Source organism: Hakea prostrata, chromosome 5 (assembly GCF_041222555.1).
Source record: "Hakea prostrata isolate BN-2017 chromosome 5, UWA_Hpros_2, whole genome shotgun sequence".
NCBI classification, from domain to species: Eukaryota; Viridiplantae; Streptophyta; class Magnoliopsida; order Proteales; family Proteaceae; genus Hakea; species Hakea prostrata.
The window spans coordinates 50,373,055-50,382,475 of NC_142604.1; the positions used below are offsets into that span (position 1 = coordinate 50,373,055).

Below are 9,421 nucleotides of genomic sequence, written 5' to 3' on the forward strand. Positions count from 1 at the left end.
TAACAAAGGGGTGAAACGAAACCCTAAAATTAACAAAGATCTAATACCCAAATCATTCCCCTTGATTAGATCCATCCATTAACAAATGCAGGGATTCGTTTCTGGACAGGATCTCATCAATGACATTGGAAAGAGAGCTACAACTAATCAATTGGGTAACCACTAACAAAATGGGGATGGGTTCATATCAATTAGAGGTTAAAAAGAAGAGAATTGCAAATGGAGATTCATTACCTTAACCAAAATCACCAAGAATAGAAGGGAAAAGGTTCCAGATCACTAACAACACTTCGCCCACCTTCCAGCACGTTTCCACTGCCGCCTAATCGCCCAAAATAGCAATCCCGAACATAAAAATGCGTTAATAGGGCGAGGGATGCTATTTATAACGAACAGGGGGCAAAATAGGGCATTTTCCAGCAAGCGAACCCGGGCGGTCGCTTAAGGCGGTTGCTTGGTTTAATCAACCGCCACTAGCAACCGCCCCCAAGTATATTGCTATACAAGGGTGCTTTGCTCAGGGGATTGAAACCCAAACAAAACCTAGCCCTAAACAACATATGAGAGAGGTCTTACCTTCATTCTAGACATTTTCAAACACCACTTGCCTTCTACTAGAGATCCAACTTCCCAGTAAGGCAAGTTCTTCAACAAGAGAATCCAAATCCATGGGTTCTGGATATGGATCATGGACTTCTATTCGGACACTTTACAAATTAATCTGACTAGACCTTCGGGTTTTCGGACCTGCAATATGGATTCCGGGTTAGAAATATGGGGGTTGTTACACCATGTATAGAATGGCCAACTCTGTGGTTGATGCTTTAGCCCGGAAGGCCTCATCCTTAGCAAGGAGGGTGATTTGGCCAAATAACTTGAGGGGCATTTTAGTTCCTCTATGTTTGAAATTTGAATATACTTAACATCAACTAACGGTGTTAGTCTAGTTAGGACTCAAACGTAATATATTGCACTGAGGAGTCCCAACATTAGTTTGTGATCCACTAAGGAGATCCACACGTAATAAACTCAAAAAAAGGGGGACCAAGTCAATTATGATAAAATAACATTTTAGTCTACCTAAGTCTACCTAAGTTTCTTGAATTAACTATCAGCATGTAAGATAGACTTCACTATCAGCATGTAAGATGGACTTCACTATCGTTTGTCCATCTTGCCTTTATCATGAAATTACCTTCCACCAAGAAAAAAAAAATACTGGAGACCCAGCAACAACTAGACATGCTACCAGTTTTCTTTATACCAGCGAAGTGGGTGTTGAAACCTCATTTTGTCAGCCTCTTGTGATAGACCTGGGCAACATAAAATAAGGTGTTCTAATAAGTCATGCGGTCCTGTTTTCCTTTTCGGAGAAGGTAGCTGTATTTTTTAAATTAAGAAAAGAAAAATGAAACCTATAAGATTAAATGTGTCAGATCGTCCCTTTTTCATTGATCTGAAAACCTAATGCTAACTTCCATTAGTATCATGAATTCTTACATAAGAGTTGATAATGGTAGTCTTATTAGGTTGGCCAAGTCTATTATAAAAAAATAAAATAAAAAATTAATTTTTTTTCTTTTTACGTGTGGGTCCTTTCAGTGGACTATAAACTAATGTTGGGTTCCCTTAATGCAATGTATTATGTGTTGTTCCCTAGCAAACTAACATCATTGGACGCAATTAAGTATATTCAAATTTCAAACATGAAGGGATTAAAGTGCCATTTACGTTATTTAATACATTGTGTTAATATATGATTTTAAAAAGAAAAATTTGGTCACTAAATGTTAATTATACGGTTAAAATATTATATTCAAGAAAAAGAAAAAGAATATAATAATACAATGTATTCAATAACATGAGGGGCATTTTGGTTCCTCCATGTTTGAATTTGAATATACTAAATGGTGACTAACGGTGTTAGTTAGGTAGGACTCACACGTAATATATTGCACTGAGGAAACCCAACATTAGTTTGTGATCCACTAAGGAGACCCACACGTAAAAAACTCAATAAAAAAGAGACCAAGTCAATTATGATAAAATAACATTTTAGTCTACCTAAGTTTCTTGACTTAACTATCAGCATGTAAAATAGACTTCACTATCATTTGTTCATCTTGCCTTTATTATGTAATTACCTTTCACCAGGAAAAAAAGAATACTGGAGACCTAGCAACAACTAGTCACACTACTAGTTTTCTTTATACCAGCAAAGTGGGTGTTGAAACCTCATTTTGTTAGCCTCTTATGATAGACCTGGGCAACATAGAATAAGGTGTTCTAATAAGTCATGCGATCCTGTTTTCCTTTTTGGAGGACTGAACAATTGTGTTTAATAAAAATTCAAGGTGCATGCAAGCTGGCCTTAATGAACCTCAGACAAAAAATTATAAATAAATAAATAATAATAACAATAATAATAATAATAATAATAATAATAGTAATAATAATAATAATAATAATAATAATAATAATAATAATAATAATAATAATAATAATAAAATTCAACTTTAAGATGTATTTACTTTTTAAAAACAAAGCTGAAAGTTAGTATTTAAATCCAAATCAAACAGGATTACCATGAAACACAGCGTTCAAAGGATGCATTTCCATGGTGAATGCCATCTCAAGGTGTCCCTCAGACCCTCACCAAATTACTAGAACTCCTTAATTAAACAAATAAAATCTCCCTCTCAAATTCTCAAAAAATACATTTTTCTTTTTTTCTTTATTTTTTTTTTAACTTGTCCAAGTGGAACCCAATGTTGGATGTCTGCATAATGAATAAAGAAAAGAAAAAGATAAAAAGTCTAACACGGCAAGCCTTATCAAACACAATTAAACAAGCGTTTGTCAGTTTTATCAACATTTAGTCACATACATACTGGGAGAGCTGAAGCCTTTGACCTTAATCATAGCTTTTGTCTTATCAAATAATTGCAATCTCCAAATCTTAACTTCATTCTTCCATGTATCAATATCTTTCTTGCTTTCAGTGTAGTCCTGCAGGCCTTCTATAACATTGAGCTTCAACTTTCCTACCCTCAAACCTTGTTATTATTGAATCTTGTTTGTAAAGCTGCCATGATTATTACCCTACTCTTATTTTGGGCTTTCCGTCGGAGAAGGAATAAAAAATTAGCTAAAGCAGATGAGGATGATGATGGTTTAATCTTAGATGTATCAAAGGGGCCTCTGAAGTTCTCTTACGCTGCACTAGCCAAAGCAACTAATGGTTTTGATGAGAAACAAAAGCTTGGAGAGGGAGGATTTGGAGGTGTTTATCGAGGTGTCTTGAGTCGTCTCAACATGGATGTTGCTGTGAAGAGGGTCTCTAAAAGATCTAAACAAGGAATGGAAGAGTTTGCATCAGAAGTGAATATCATTAGTCGATTGCGACATAGAAACCTTGTGAAACTTATTGGTTGGTGCCACCAACAAAAAGAGCTACTTATTGTGTATGAGTTCATGCCCAATGGAAGCCTAGATTCCTATTTATTTCGAAATCAGAGTTCCTTAACATGGAATTTGCGGTACAAGATAGCTCTTGATCTGGCCTTTGCAATAAGGTATTTGCATGAAGAGTGGGATCAATGTGTTGTCCACAGGGATATTAAATCGAGCAATATAATTCTAGATTCCAACTTTAATGCTAAGCTTGGAGATTTTGGTCTGGCTACGCTTGTGGAACATGAAAAAGAATCAGAAGAAATCAAATCTGTAGCTGGAACTCTGGGATATATGGCTCCTGAATGTATTATTACTGGAAATGCTAGCAAAGAATCTGATGTCTATAGTTTTGGAATTGTTCTCTTAGAAATAGTTTGTGGGAGAAAGGCAATTGACATGATGGCTGACCCAAGTGAACAAATCTTAGTAAACTGGGTTCGAGAGCTCCATGGAAAAGAAAAGCATCTTGAAGCAATTGATCCAACCCAGAAAGGTTTGTATTTGGATGAGAAGCAAATTGAGTGTTTGATGATTGTTGGGTTATGGTGTGCTCATCCAAATTACAAGCTTCGACCTTCTATTTGGGAAGCTATTCTTGTTCTCAAATTTGATGCTCCACTGCCGCCCCGCCCTTTTAAATGTTTGCATTCACCAGTAGACCATGGATATGATGATAGTTTACTCAAAAGCTGCGGCAATGTTTCTGGTTCGTCTGTTTCTGGTTCGTATGCTTCTATTACCTCACTTACATTTCCACGTTAAACAGAACGTAATGCATCTGTTTAAGAACTCAAAATCATATGCCGATCTCTGCTAACATGGTTTTGGATCCAAGACTCTTTTTGTGGTTCTGTGTTGTAGTTTATAATTAATGAAACAAGTTTTTCAATTCCTTGGTTGTGTTCTCGAGAAGTGATGCTTCTCTTTGTATGCCATTTGTTTTGATAGACCACTTTTATGTATAATTATTTTTTAATATTTCTATGTTAAAAGATTGTTCTTGCTTGGAAATGGGCGTTTGATAAATCTGATAATATTTTTAGAAACAATTAGAATAAGTTGGTGTTTGATAAACCCATTCTAAGGTTTCAATTGGGACTAGTTTTATCACTTTCGTTTCTATTCTCTGGTAAAAACATCTATTTGATGTTCTACAAAAAACGTTCTTCATACTATTTTTCTAACTCTAACTATTCCATTCTTAAACAACAAAAGAATGAAGGGTTTTAACAAATACGTCTAACCCGTTTTTTTTGTTCCCAAATAACAAAAAAAAATGTCAAAAACATATTCCAAAAATATTATCAAACACGCCCTTATATTCTTGGATCTTCATAATTAGTACCGCGTGGAAATTCTGTGGTCAATCCAACTATTTGACCAATCAAGCACTTTCTTTGGATCATGTCCCAAGACATTCCAGGAATCGGTCATGTAGAATCAATTTCTTTCCTTATGAGATAATTCATACGGCAACCATAATCAAAGGGTTTTAACTGTGAGAATGGGATCAGTAGACTCGTAATAAAAATGATAATCAAACTCTAGATGTCAAGTTCAAATGTCTTTAGGTTATTGTATATAAATTCTGTTTTATCCCCTAAATGAAGCTATCATTTTTTTTTTTAAAAAAAATAAAAATAAAAATAACGGCCGTAAAAATTAAAAATAATGGCGGAAACTTTATCAAAAGGGGTAATCACTTTTGTCTCCCTACAGTACAGGTAAATTACAAATCAGATCGCTTATGTTATAGTACTTTGTCTGCTTTCATTATTGTTCCTTTGTCAATAAATACCATTTGTTTGTTTAGATAATACATTAAAAACCATTTGTAAACTGATGACATATCATCTCTCCATTTTTAAAATCCCAAAATACTGCTAAGTGGTATTTAATTTTATGTACGAGGCCCAAGTGGTTCGTTATGAACCGTAAAGTGATTTTTTTTAAATACAAACGGGACCATTGACCAGGCCAAATTAGGTCAGAATAACCAGTGGTTGAGCAGACCCAATCAAATATCTATAAAGAAAAGTATTTGTTACATCTAAATGCCAAAACGGTCAAGAATGAAATACAACAATGAACGAAATAAGTCGAACTATAATCGGTTTTGCCACTGGACGTTTCAACAAAGTCAAAATCATACCTTTGTTTACAGTTTTTTTAACCAAACAGGTTTTATAATGAGAAATAGATCCATTCAAGGCAATGCATTAAGCCTCCATGACAAGGTGCGAATGACAAAACTTACTCAGACGCCTGAGCATAAGAAGAAGGAAGAAAATCCAAGGTGGAGTCAAATTGAACTTAAGCACATCCAGGCTTTAGAGACTCAATTTGGAGCAATTCACAACCGTCGAAGGCCCAGCAACTGTACTAACCCAATTCCATAATCTCTATCCTAGTTATCAATCAACCCTAGGGAAATCTGAAGAATAAATCTGGAATTTTTTAAAAAAAATTTGTTGGTATCTGAGGTTCATCCGGGCTAGCTTGCGAGCACCTCTATAGCTTTCAAGTCGGCCGCTTTCCAACCACGTTCAATTTATGGATGCCACCTGTCCGCTTTTTTTTTTTCAACCGTTAGATCTTTATAATTTATGTTTAATTTGTATACTGTGCCACCAATGCTACCACGTCATAATTCAATGGAACCAAGTAGGGATGTCAATGGTGCGGTTTGAGGCTGTTTTGGATTGGGTTTAATGGTTTCAGGCTCAAAAACACCCAGCCCAAACATGGCCCATTAGCAAAATAATGGTTTCAGGACGGTTTCAATTTGGTGCTGTTTGGTGCGGTTTGGGTTCGGGCTAACTAACAGTTTGGGTTGACGGTCCATACTTAGGTTGACTAATGGTTTGGACTAACAATTTATAAAAGAAAAAAAAAGTTAAGTATCCTGCAACAAGAGCTAAAATTCTATAGAAAACAAAATTGCTATTGATCAATTTTCATTAAAAAAATGAAAAGTCAGTCCACATTGTCAAAGTTCCACCCACCTTATAAAAATCAAGAACTCAAATTATAAATAGTGATATAGAAACTGCAAATTTATTCCTCAGGCTCCACCAAATAGTCCTCCAGAAATAAATCTTCAAACTAAAAATCCTTTTAAATTCCAACTTGTGCTATGATTGATTGTCTTGAAATTGGGTTATTTTTTTGTGAGAATGTTGATTTTTTCCCATACTATGAAATCTCTCTCTTTTTTGGGTTGATATTTAGCTTGATATGCAAAGAAATACCTTTGGATTGGATAAATATTTACTTAGTTTAAACAAACTTGGTACATTCAATTGGGCATTTATACTTAATCCTTCTAATTGTCCTTTACAAGTAGTAGAAGACTACTTGATCTTTGAATTTATGCTCAATTTTTCTGATAGTCTATACCAACTACCTAGTAGTAATATGATGATTCAAACAATATTTAATGTAAAACTATAAAACAAGTTGTAAAACGGTTTATAATGGGTTGCAGTTTGGGTTCGAGTTGGTGCGGGCTCTGCCACCTTCAGCCCAAACACAACCCATTAAGATTCGATCTAGGCAGGTTCGGGCTATAACAGGCCGGTGCTGTTGGGTTTTAACGGTTCGGGTTGCAAATTAACACCCCTAGAACAAAGCATTAAACCAAGGATTGAGCCCCCTTCTCTACTCTGCTCCCATTGAAGAGACACGAAATGGATGAATCTAGACCACTGGTCCAAAATGCAGATGTTGATCTACCTAGTTGTGGGTAATCTGAGGAGCTATTAACACGGAAATCACTCAAAGGATGACTTTCAAGTTGCTGGGGTTCTGTGAGAATTAGCTTTCCAATTAATAAAGAATGAGATATTACAACCTATTTATAGAGAAATACTAGTATAAGTACAGCTGTTCTACTCTCTACAGTTGTCACTCCTTTACACGCCCCCTCAAACGAAGGGAGTCGATGACCCAAAGCTTGTCCCGAAGAGCCATAAACTGTCGCTTGGGCAGTCCTTTAGTGAAGATATCTGAAATCTGATCAAGTGTAGGAATGTAACGAACTTCAAGTTGTTTGGAGGCAGCCAACTCACGAACAAAGTGAAAGTCGATTTCGATGTGCTTGGTGCGAGCATGAAAGACCGGATTGGCCGTCATATAGGTGGCACCAAGATTATCACACCATAAGAGAGGAGAGGCCGATAAGAAGATCCCAAGCTCACAGAAAAGGGAGCGCAACCAAAGAACCTCACTAGTAGCTGTAGCAATCGCATGATATTCCGCCTCTGTGGATGATCGAGATATGGTAGGTTGCTTTTTAGAACTCCATGAAATAGGATGTTGGCCAAGAAAAATGGAATAACCTGTCGTTGAATGACGATCATCAGGGTAGCCCGCCCAGTCTGCATCTGAGTAAGCAACTAGAGTAGGTGGCAATTGTGACCCAAAAAACAAACCATGAGAAGGAGTACCACAAAGATAGCGCAAAATGCGTTTCACTGCACTCCAGTGAACATCAGATGGAGAGTGCATAAATTGTGCCACTTTATTAACGGCAAAACTAATGTCGGGACGAGTGGTGGTCAAGTACTGAAGGGCGCCAACTGTATGGTGATACTCAGTAGCATCGAGAAGAGTAGTGCCATCAGAAGCCGAGAGTGGTGTGCCAGAAGCCATCGGGGTGAGAACTGGTTTGGCAGTGTGCATTTGAGCATGATGAAGAATATCTGAAATATACTTTTGCTGAGTAAGATATAACCCATCAGAGAAGCGGGTAACCTCCATGCCAAGAAAATAATGAAGATCCCCTAAATCTTTGAGAGCAAAAGCCGTAGACAACGCTTTGATAAGACAAGAAATAGCGGATAAATTGTTGCCGGTAATCAGTATGTCATCCACATATACAAGAAAGTATATGACCACATGTGACGAGCGATAAATGAATAAAGAGGTGTCGGTCTTGGAGCCTACAAAGCCATGGGAGAGCACAAATGAACTTAATTTCTGAAACCAAGCCCGCGATGCTTGCTTAAGTCCATAGAGAGATTTGTGCAGATGACACACATGATCAGGAAAGCGTGGATCAACAAACCCAGGTGGCTGACTCATATAAACATCCTCATTAAGATCACCATGTAAAAAGGCATTGGACACGTCAAGTTGACGAATAGGCCACTTATTGATAACTGCCAAGGAATGAATAACGCAGATAGTAGTATGCTTAACAACGGGACTAAACGTGTCATGAAAATCACAACCAGGACGTTGATGAAACCCCTTTGCAACTAAGCGAGCTTTATAGTGCTCGACTGTGCCATCTGCCCGTTGCTTAATGCGGAAAACCCATTTGCAGCCCACAACATTTTGAGACAAGGATGAAGGAACAAGATCCCATGTTCCATTACGAAGAAGAGCATTAAATTCATCTAACATGGCTGCCCTCCATTGAGGAGATTGAAGAGCTTTGGTAGAGCATGTGGGCACCACTGAATTTATGCTAGCAGCCACAAGATTTAGGCGTGTCCGTGGACAAGTAACACCAGTTTTGGAACTTGTTTGCATAGGATGATTGGAGCCAGCAGGCTGACTCGGACTAGAAGAATCCAAAGATGGTAATGACACAGTGGGCAAGCGTGGTCTAGACAAGGCTTGTGCTGGATTAGCAGACCCAAATGGCGCAGGTAAAGCGGAAGTTGGTGAGGCTGGTGCTACAGGCACCGAAGATAGTTGAGGCTGACAAAGCTTAGCTGAAGTAGATGCCAAGGGGCCATTTGGCAAAGCAACAGGCCCATGAGGGAAAATAATTCCAGAAGAAGGGTCCACTGTAGTCCCAATGGACCAAAACGGTTCTAAAGATGGCTCAAAAGTCAAAACCCAAGGAATCTCATTGGGGGAGGGGTTGTGTTGCACTATTTGTAGCACTATTACAACGTGAAAATGAGGGGGTTGGGGAAGTACAACATAATGATGAATCATCAATTACATCAGA

At 37.5% G+C, this 9,421-nt stretch overlaps 1 pseudogene; it reads left to right on the plus strand.

The window, feature by feature from the left end:
• Nucleotides 1-2,908: 2,908 nt before the first annotated feature.
• On the plus strand, nucleotides 2,909-4,462 carry LOC149016374 (L-type lectin-domain containing receptor kinase IX.1 pseudogene; annotated as a pseudogene).
• The last annotated feature ends 4,959 nt before the right edge of the window (nucleotides 4,463-9,421 follow it).